Raw genomic sequence first — 10,737 nt, forward strand, 5'->3', positions numbered from 1 at the left:
AACTCTTTCGTGGGAGGGAAAACGGACCCACAGCTGAAGCGGGGAGGCAACATTTCAATAAGATGGCCAAGATTATTTTATAGAAATAACTATTTACCTATTTATTGATAGTATTCATGATTATTCATAAAAAAAACAAATGACCAATGCCTTAGAATTCAAAGTTATAGTATAGAAAATAATCCCAGTTGTTAAATAAAAACTTAAATAACTTTTGAATGCCGCATAGGAATTACAAATAGTTAATAAAGATTGAAGACATTGGTTTACCCTCGAGTCGAAGAAAAGTCTATGATCTGTGACAAAGGAGCCACAGGATATTCAGAAACTAAAATTGTGGCTTAGGTATATAGGTTGTTTTTTTTATATAAGGCGAATCGTGGGACTGACTGCTTTGACGTTCGAAGAGATGAATACCTTACTATGCCAAGTTGAAGCATGCCTGAATTGTAGCATTATCAACTGATCCCGACAGCCTTGTGGCTTTAACACCCGGAAATTTCCTGTTTGGTGACGCCTTGACTGTAATTCCAGAACCAGACCTAACGACTACCTAAACAAACCATCTCACACGATGGCAGTTGGGACAACAACTCCGTCCGCGCTTTTGGCGTAGATGGAACAACGAATACCCGATGACAACAACGCCCTCAATGGCTTTCAGTCAAACGAAGCTTACATGTCAACGATCTCGTCCTACTTAAGAACAAAGATCTTCCTCCGACCAAATGTAAGCTGGGCAGAATACCGGAGATACATCATTGCGCAGATGGTTGTGTAAGAGTGGTCACCGTCAAGACAACTGTCCGTGTGCTGCAGCGACCCATCAATAAATTATGCTTACTTCCAATGGAATAATGTAATCTGAATAATTAAAATGAGATTTTAAGAACACCGCGATGTTCGAAACTACACGTTTTTATTATTTGTAATGTGTTTTTTAATCGCAGAGTAAGATTGTTACTAAACTTTATTTTTTATATTCTGCTTTTCTGTATAAATATCATGGTCTTTCAATTTATGGGCAGTATTGTTTAATATTCGAAGTAGACAGGAACGATCAATAAATTACTGTTTGGTACTTTTAATTTGTGAGTTATTATTTCTATCACTTACTGGATTGGTAGGCGCACATTATTGCGATGTCACAATTTTCAACGATTCACTTGTTGTAAAAGATACGCCGTCTAGCTTGCAATTGATTTTGAAGTATTTCTATTAACACCAGACGCTAGTGTAAAATAATTTTCATCAAATAGTTTCGTTGTATATATGTCACAAACCAAAAACAATTAAACAACTGAAATTAGGTTTGACCAATTTGATTCGCGTCCATTTCCACTCTGGAAAGTCCTCCTAAAAATACAAAAAAACCCTAAAAAAAGATCGCCCCGATTTCCCGTCGGTCAAAGTTCGACCTTGTAAACCCGTTTCGAAAACGCGTCCAGCCAAAGGATTAGTAACGGTGTGACTTCGAATGGTTCGACGCTACGTATGTAAACCCCCTCTAAAACAATTTTTTTTCAAGGGTGCAGTTGTAGAAGCTCGCACCGGGCGCCTAAAAGGCTAGTTACGGCACTGGGTCCGAGTCAAACGTATTTGAAATTTCACCAAAAAAGGCACTAACAATTACCGCATACTGCAGAATTAAAATAGGATTTAATGACGATTCATCAAGCATTATATTGACAGAAGCGGAATTTAAAGAATTATGGAGATTTCTACTTATCAATACCGTCGTGTGTTGGATATTCGGGAGGTGATCCATGGAACTGGCAAGTGTTACGGAACGCTCTTCAGGACGTGGAAAGGCTTTAACGTAGGACTATATTTCTGTAATGACTTTTTAGCGGAACCTCAACGTGTTTTCAATTCAATCAAAGACCATTTTGTTTCTCAGTTGCGAGAATATTATGTTAACCTGCAACGGATGTTTTACTTCACACCCGTCTCAATTAGAACATGATTGTTTTTTTCACGTGTCGATGATAACTATTGCAACGCGGTAAAAGCTTGAAACATTAACGCCACTCAATGTACTTTTGAACAATACATTTTTAAGCAACTATTTCTGTAAAGAGATGTTAACTGTCATTATCTGTAACGGCAAGAAATGCTTGTTTTAATAAAAAAGTAAGATGAATATATCTCATTCGTTGTATATTCACCGACACTACTTTTCATGGAAATATACCTAAGCCTTGATCACCCGTATAGCGGGAGCGACCCAATCTGGAAAGTCCATATTTGTTGCTTACCTTATTAAACATATGAGCACTTGCATTTTCCCAGTTCCTGAGAGAGTTATATGGTGTTATACCGATCTGATCTACTCAATTCAGTTTTGAAACATACCCCAGTTGTTTAATTTCACGAGGGACTTTTAGACGTTAATATTATCGACCCAATTATTAAGAATTTAGTTAAACTAGATGATCTACTATATGGGAATTCCCCAATAACAAGGAGGTTACGACCCTATTCATTAGAGCTAGTCATCATCGTAACACTTCCATTCTAATTTTAATGCAAAATTAATATTATCCTGGCCAGGAGATACGAACCTTAAACCTAAATTCACATTATTTAGTTATATTTAAATCACCACGGGATCAATCGGCTATTTACCATCTCGCTAGACATATTTCCCCGAGTAATAGTAAGTACGTGATAGACGCGTTCAGCCAAGCAGTAGCCGAGCCATATGGATATTTGTTAGTCGATCTCACACCAAACACTTTAGACAAACATAGACTTCGGTCTGGATTTCTCCCTGGAGAGCACGCAGCTATTTATTTACCTAAATAGTTCATTGTGATGTGAATGAATACATAAGACAATAATTACTGGGAAAATACCGTGCAATTGACGTCACGTTCTATGTAAATAGTAAACTTTATAAATCGCGAAGAATTCGCTAAAGGAAGCTGCCTCTTCGTTTTCGATCTCACTCCAGACCTCAGTCAATCGGCCCATCATTTTCACTTGATAAAGAACGGAAGCGTGAGATTAGAATTAAAGTTTGAAAAAGATTTAACAAAGATGGTTACAGTACTACACTACGCCGAATATCAAAACCTCGAGGAAATTGACAAAAATAGAACCGGTTTTTTTTTATTATACAAGCTAATGAACACTTCACAATTGACTAAAATTTTCGAAGTGATTTCCACACCAGGGATTTATTTCGTGGCGCTTATTCATCCGATAAATTACCGAAATTTGTTAAGTTATTTCCGGCACTTTACGTTGTTAACACCGGCCCATCAACTACCGACAGAGAGCATTGGACAGTTATCTATTTTTCGTCCAATCGTAATACCGAGTTTTTCGACTCTTTCGGATACCCTCCAGACTTTTTGAAATTTAATGATTTCGTGGAAGGATATAGCAAAACTGTAACTTTTAGTTCAAAACAACTACAAAGTAACAACAGTTAAACGTGCGGTGGTGTTTGCGTCTCTTACGCAATAAATAGATTTAGAGGTACTAAAATGTTCGATATTGTTTCAAAGTTTCAAAATAATAAAACTAAATGATCGTATGATTGAAGAATACATGTACTAGAGGTTTTCAATAAAGTTTTTCAAATAAATTTATTTCAGGTTAATTTACATATCAATAATTTTTGAGAAGCCCAGCGCGAAGGGTGTGTTTGTTCTGGGGCACCCCAATTCCAACGCGAAAATTTCATTCGTAGGTTAAAATATGACCACGAGCCAAAGTAGATACACCATGAACCGTTTATCATCGCAGGGGCTTAGGCATAGTTTCGTTTGTTGCACTGTTAACAGTTCATGTTTCTTTCTTATGATCCTGGTCATCAGACGATGGTGTTTTTCCGTTTTAACAAACAATCGCGATAGTGTTTGTGGCGCACTGACTTTTTAACGACCCGTTTGCAAATGCTTTTTGCAGTTTTTTTTTCGTCCTTCTCGGAAAGAATTGAATACGTTTTTGGTCTGAGACCGCAGAACTCCCGAATCGGTACGGAATCCATTTCGTCTTTGAACTTTCCCAAGACTTTCTTGTTTTGGTCGCTGTAAAGAGGGTGATTTGACGGCTAGCCAGAGAAATCGTAGTAGTCTGCTTTTTCGGCAAAGTCGGTGTACAAATCTTCCGTTTCAATTTGATACGTGAGACTGTCTGAATTTGGAAAAAGACATTAGAGTTCACGATATATATATATAAGATTGTATAGATCCATACCGGTGTCTGTAAATAGTAGCTAAGCTTTGTTCTTGTACTGCTCCCTTATGATGTCATAGTGGAATTTGTACATAACCAGTTTAGAGAGATCCAAAATTGCAAATCCCGTGAATATTGGTCGAACGAGTATCAACTTCTTTTTGGCCATGTGAATGCCGACGAGGTCATTCTGAAATACAGTGAACTTCTCAAAGGCTGGAGAGTTCGCTTTCTTAACCACTTTTTCCGGAGTTTGCACGAGTTGAAATTGGATTCAGTTTCTCAGATTTTCATCGTTTTTCCTGAAAATATTTTTGTTGGTTAAAAAAATTGTTTTTGGTTAAAAATATTTATTTTTATACATCTTTTTTTACATGTACCATTTCCTTTCTACGTTAATAGTTTTATAACTTACCGAACACGGAGTTGTTTTGTAATTTGAAAAACTCCCGCTCAAATTTGTTTTTAGCCACCTTCCTCTTCACCTAGCATATATCAAGAACTCCAATAGTTTTTAGATTTCAAACACCTAAAAAAGCTGCATTTTACAACTAGCCTCTCGGGCCTTCAAATATAACAAAATCACTTTTTCCACAACTAACCGCATAAATTAAACGGTAAATATTTATTTAAAAATCATTACGCGGGTAGTTAAATTAAACGATTGCTCCAGTTTCAGGTTTTCGGAGTTCAATAAGTAACCAAAAGTCAAATTTTCCGGTATTAGATTAATATGCAGTATATAAATATATTATAAACTGTCCCAAAGAAGCCAAGTGGAATAGAGATTTTTCTGATAAATGATAACAAGGGTTATTTTATTATAATTTATCGCTTCCATTCACCAAAAATTTCCAATCAGCAGCAATTCCAATCACCTGATTATCTCCGCTCCCCCTAATCACTAGAGGGTATTTCCACATCAAATCGTCCGTTTTTGGAAAAAGTTCCCCACGGCACCACAACCAGTTTTGATGAAAATCTACTGGTTATTAACGTATATAATTTTAGTGAGAAAGCTAAAGTTTTAGCTCCAAATTGTTCGTAGTTTTTAAAATACGAGTTTTTAAAAAAAGCACGTGTAAGGAACGACAATTTTCTTCAATCGAAAATGCCATATTTAGGTCTAAATAACTCGCTAACAAACAAAGACAGTCCCTTGAAGTTAAACACAGGCAGAACCTATGTAGCCGAGAGTTCTCGTGTGAAGTTTGAGCCAAAACAAATAAACAGATCATTAATTATAAAATTTTGAATATGGAGATTTTCACTCAAGTTTCGTTTGGCGAGGTAAATTCAATGGTATGTTTTTCCAAAACTATTGATTAGATATATGATATTGGATTATATATTGGGTAAAACATACCCAATTAACACGAAAATACCGATAAAAATATCTTAGACGTGTAGTTTCTGGGTTATAGTTGCGTGAATTGACCCATTTTTGTGAAAAATGAGAATACATGGTACTATTACAAGTGAAATTGCGGTATGTGATTTAAAAGCTGATATTCCAAGCTACAATGAGGATAAATAAAAAAGTTGAGTATGGAAGAGTGCCAACTTTAAAATTAAGATTGAATTTTACGAAACTTTGGCGCTTTCTCTTCGACACTCGTGTAAGTGAGGTTTACTATACCTACCTGTAGATAACGCCACGAGTCGTTCTGATGATTACTCACCTCTCCTTTTCTTTGTGTACCTCTGCTGTGATGGTTTGGGTCCACTTGCGCATTTTTCATTTGCGCAGTTTCCATTTGCGCACTTCCCATTTGCGGAATTGCTATTGGCGCAGCTCCCCATTTGCGCAGTTTGTCATGTGCGCAATTTACCGTTTGCGCGATTTTCCTGTTGCGCAGATTTGTTATTTGAACGGTTTTCCCATTTGCGGGGATTTTTATGACTTAAATATTCACTATTAATCCTTTTTCCTAGAAAAAGGGTTATTTCTGGCAGGTAAATTTTAACATTACCTTGTTTACCATCCAGCTGCGCTGCTAGTGTTTGTTTAATGTCCAGTTGGGCTGTAAATACCAAAAAAATAGGTTTTACTTAGTTAAAATAGCATTCGTTGAATTAGTCTCTTGGGAAAATATATATAGCTTCTCGGCCTTTAGGCTAAGATCATAGTGTAGTAACTGTTTACTGACAGTTCCAGCTTAAAGGACGATTTTATAGATGGCCATACCTCTTAAACAATTGTAGGCGGCAAAATAAACAGGAATTAAAAATGTTTCAATTTCAGATAAAAATGCTGCTAATACCTTAGCACCACTTTTAACATGGCTTCTGTCGTAGGACAATATACGTCCTCTGTAGTAGAACACCTATATGAAAACGGCGCCTGCGGCGCGCCCGACTAAGCTAACCGTTGAAAAATATTCTTTCTGACCCCTAGGAAACATGCAGTGCAATTAAAAAGGTGCATTTTTGGTGGAAGGCATTAAATTTAAGTAGCGCCAATATACTGTCCTCAGTGTTACTGATACTACATTTTCTTTTAGCCTAAAGGCTGAGAAGCTACGATTCAACAACCGATATGTCAACTTCAAACAACTTTAAATTATTGGTATAGACAGCGCGACCGGTAATTAAAAATACACCAGCAGCACAGTTGGATGGTAAACAAGGATACGTTAAAAATAAACTACCTGAAAAAATCTTACTTCAAGGAAAATTGCTTAATATAGAGTATTCAGGTCGTGAGAAGCCACGGATTTGAAAAACCTGCGCAAATGGAAAACCTGCGCAAGTCTTAAATTTTTCGCCAGTATTCGTGGTCAAATCAGCAGGGGTGTAGACAAGGGGGTTTCCGTGTCACAAACCCTCTCCTTGGATCTACCGTAGCGTATTTGACGTCAAATAGCGTGATATACGGGCTTTTACGATGAAGAATGATACGTAGGAAATATTGTAGAACGATGCGAAGAGGAGAAAGACGTCTCAGTTAGCTTTCTTCGTAGAGAACATTTAAAGCTTTTTTGGCCCAGGAGAGATGACGTATGTTGGGTATCTTTGCGGAATATTATTTCAGTTGTAAAACCTGAGCTATCTTCCGATGGAAAAACATACGTACTTAGCACATTAGATTTAAAAACAATTGCCTTTTTTTCAAAAATTAATAAGTTATTGTTTTGTTTGAAGGCATTTAACTGTTCATTTAATTGTTAAGTTCAATATTAATTTTAGAGATGATTATTTTTCAAGCCTAGTTCCCAATTAACGACTTTTCGATATTTTCGCGACTAATTTAATTTTCGCCGTAGCTTTGCTCTTTAGTAAATTTAGCGCTAAGTGGGAATCAGGCTTAATACTAACTTTTTCAAATTATCCATATTGTAGATTGATATATAAGCTTTCAAAATATAGTATGTACAATTTAGTGATCATTTGGCGCCGTAAAAAAATTCGCTTGAAACTAGCGTATGTTGATGTTTTTCAGCCCAGGAAATAATCCCCCGCGTATAAGTAACTTTGTGGTTCATAAGTTTCCTTAAACCAAGAGAAGCGAGAGATATTCTACTCGTCGGCGATCACAGTAGAGGTACACAAAGAAAAGGACATCAGATTGTTGTATTTTTATACCCCGTGCACCGCCAAAGCATTACAGGGGTTACTCATCATCTGTCCTGGCCGAGCCGACGACCTGTATACAAAAATAGGAAACGCTTCCTAAAACACGTACATAAAACAGTATACACCCGTATACCTGCACCACCTACTCACGACTCACTCGTGAGTTCGTCAAAATTCACAACGATATAACGCATTACACGTTCAAGATCGTTGATCGTTTCGTTATCCAGATTATGGAGTCCATTCTCGTGGATTGGTCTCCTTAACAGATGGTTCGTTTTCGGACAATTACGAATATAGTGCTCTGAGTCTGCTTCCAGAGCACCGAATATGCATTTGGGCGATGCAATATGACCCAAGTTGAACAGGTAAAGTGGGAACTTACCGTGTCCACTTAGGATTTGCGTCAAATAGTAGTTCGTGTTGAAGCTACCATTGACCTTAGGAAAATACTTCTTAGTTACCTTTCCTTTCTCACTCTCATCCCACGACTCCTGCCACCTTTGAGTCGTCACCTCATTGAGCCACCTTTTAATCACCAACTAAGTTGGCTTCATCTCCTTCTCCTCTGGAAGATCGGTTGCTGACTTTGCAAGAAAGTCAGCCATTTCATTCCCTGCACACCCAATGTGCGACTTTATCCAAGTAAAGTTGACTGAGTCTCCATCCGTTTTAACACCTTACGGATATCATGGCATTAACCATGATTGTTTTATGATTGCTTATTGCGTTTATAGCAAAAATACAATCTGTAAAAACCGTTGCACCATCACCAGGACGTTGACCATGCGTCCTTAATTAGCAAATACCCTCATGTATTGCTAAGAGCTCAAGAGAAAACGCATCCACCTTATTATTAATGCGAGGGACCTCGTTATACACTTCCACACCATCTCTGTACACAGCAAATGCCACTCCGGCACCACGACCGGACAACGAACCGTCAGTAAACACCTCTATCCCATAGACATTGGGTAGTTGATCTGTGACGTTTATAATTCTTCTGACCGCTGGGTGGTCCTCCCATGGGTCGCCTGGGTAGAGGTAGTTACCACCGCGTAACTCCACCCCACAGTGCTTGCTGTCTTCTCTAAAACAGAAGGACCTGAACACAGCAGCTTACTGACTCACCACCAGGTCCAACGGTTGAATACCAGCAAGGACCCACAGCGCATCGCTCGAGACAGTCCGGTAAGCAAAAGTAATACGAAGGGCCGCAATTCTCTGTATTGAGCTCAACTTCCTCACCATCACACTGTTTTGCGTGCTCTTCCACCAAGCACCGCAAGCGTAAGCCACTACTCTGACAATACACCCATTGTAGATGGTCCTTAACGCTTTATGGTCGAGGCCCCACTCAACCTTTGCAAAACAAGCAATGCTTTGCACAAGCTTCGTCACCCGGACACTTACTTCCTCGAGATGAGCAAGAAAGGAAAGCTTGCTGTCGATGGTGACACCGACAACTTTCAACTTGTCAACGTTTCAATGTTGACGGCTCTCATCTTATAGATTGGGAGCCTTTTCATAATGGATTTTGCGGCGAAGGTGATAGCCGCCGAATTCTTATTGGAAAAACTCAGCTTATAGACTTGGCTCCACTTAGTCAATTTATCCACGATCACCTTAACCGTGGTTTCGAGAGCACGCCTGGACGTGCCCCAAAATAAAATAATAATATCATATTTTAAAAACTACAAAGAATTTGGAGCTAAAACTTTAGCTTTCTCACTAAAATTATATACGTTAATAACCTGTAAATTTTCATCAAAATTGGTTATGGTGCCGTGGGGAACTTTTTCCAAAAACGGACGATTTAATTGTTTATTTTAGAAATTATATTTACATGTAAGTAGATTCTTTCAGATATTTAATTACATTGTTATCTTGAGCATTGCACAATGCAAACAAATAAAGAAGTTAGGTTTACAGGTTAATTGATTATCTACGAGTAAATTGGTAAAATCTTGTTCTTCCAACGGCCATTTAAAACAGCCAAAAAAATTTATAACTAAATGGTACGAAATAAATTGATCGAGGTACAAAAATAAATCCTCGAAAAGTTTACCGTAAAATAATTCATGAATGTTTTAAGGATTTTAACATGCATTCGATTACATTTCTAGGATCATTTAAAAGATATATTTGAAACCAAATAAATGTTTTTTTTTTAATTTCACCGATTTTACGAGCTCCAAGATCCAGAACATGGCCGTAGACTGAGGTCAATTTGATGGTGTTGGTCGTGGCAACGATGGATACGTTGTTACCGTGGTAGTCGATGGAGTTGCGGGTTAGCGACGATACTTCGGCTTACGTGGCGATGAAAAGTTATTTCCAAAGAGAGAGAGTAAATTGGTGAAAGCCTCAGGAACATAATATTTTCGTTCGTTTTTTTAAAGAATAGAACTTGGAACTTAGATCCGTCGAAATCGAAACGGATGTTCACTGATCCTCGTAACGCAATTTTTATGTTGAATCGTCTTTCTTGGGCCTTGCGTTTAAATACGGTATGGGCCTCGGTTTTAGAAAAAAGAAAATGTTAAGACTATGCCTACTGAAATAGAGTTAATGCAGTATTAAAAAGATTTCAGAATGCTTACCAATAGAACGTTTTTCCATGTTTACGGTAGAGGATGGGAGCAAAGCTGTCACACTTCTGTTTAGTTCAGTGTCCTGGAATAAATGACGCGAGGGTAAATAATCAGCTAGTTTCTAGACACTCGAGATTAAATCTCTTAAGTTTAAAACCAAAAACTACAACTATAGATTAATTCACATTGGTTGATGATTACACTGACGTCATTTCTCAAAATGAACAATTGCCACCAACCAAGAAAAGTACTCCAAAAACGGAAGTCTACGTTTTTTATGATCTTAAATGCGTTCAAACAAAACGTACTGACGTTAATGCTTTGACTCACGATCCCATTTTATGCATCTCGCCAAAATTGTGAAAATTCTGTTTTGAGG

At 37.7% G+C, this 10,737-nt stretch overlaps 1 pseudogene; it reads left to right on the top strand.

The window, feature by feature from the left end:
• Positions 1–6,286: 6,286 nt before the first annotated feature.
• Positions 6,287–6,381, top strand: LOC149963377 (U2 spliceosomal RNA; annotated as a pseudogene).
• Positions 6,382–10,737: the final 4,356 nt, after the last annotated feature.

Source organism: Leiobunum rupestre, chromosome 1 (assembly GCF_980474605.1).
Source record: "Leiobunum rupestre chromosome 1, qqLeiRupe1.1.hap1, whole genome shotgun sequence".
Taxonomy (NCBI): domain Eukaryota; kingdom Metazoa; phylum Arthropoda; class Arachnida; order Opiliones; family Sclerosomatidae; genus Leiobunum; species Leiobunum rupestre.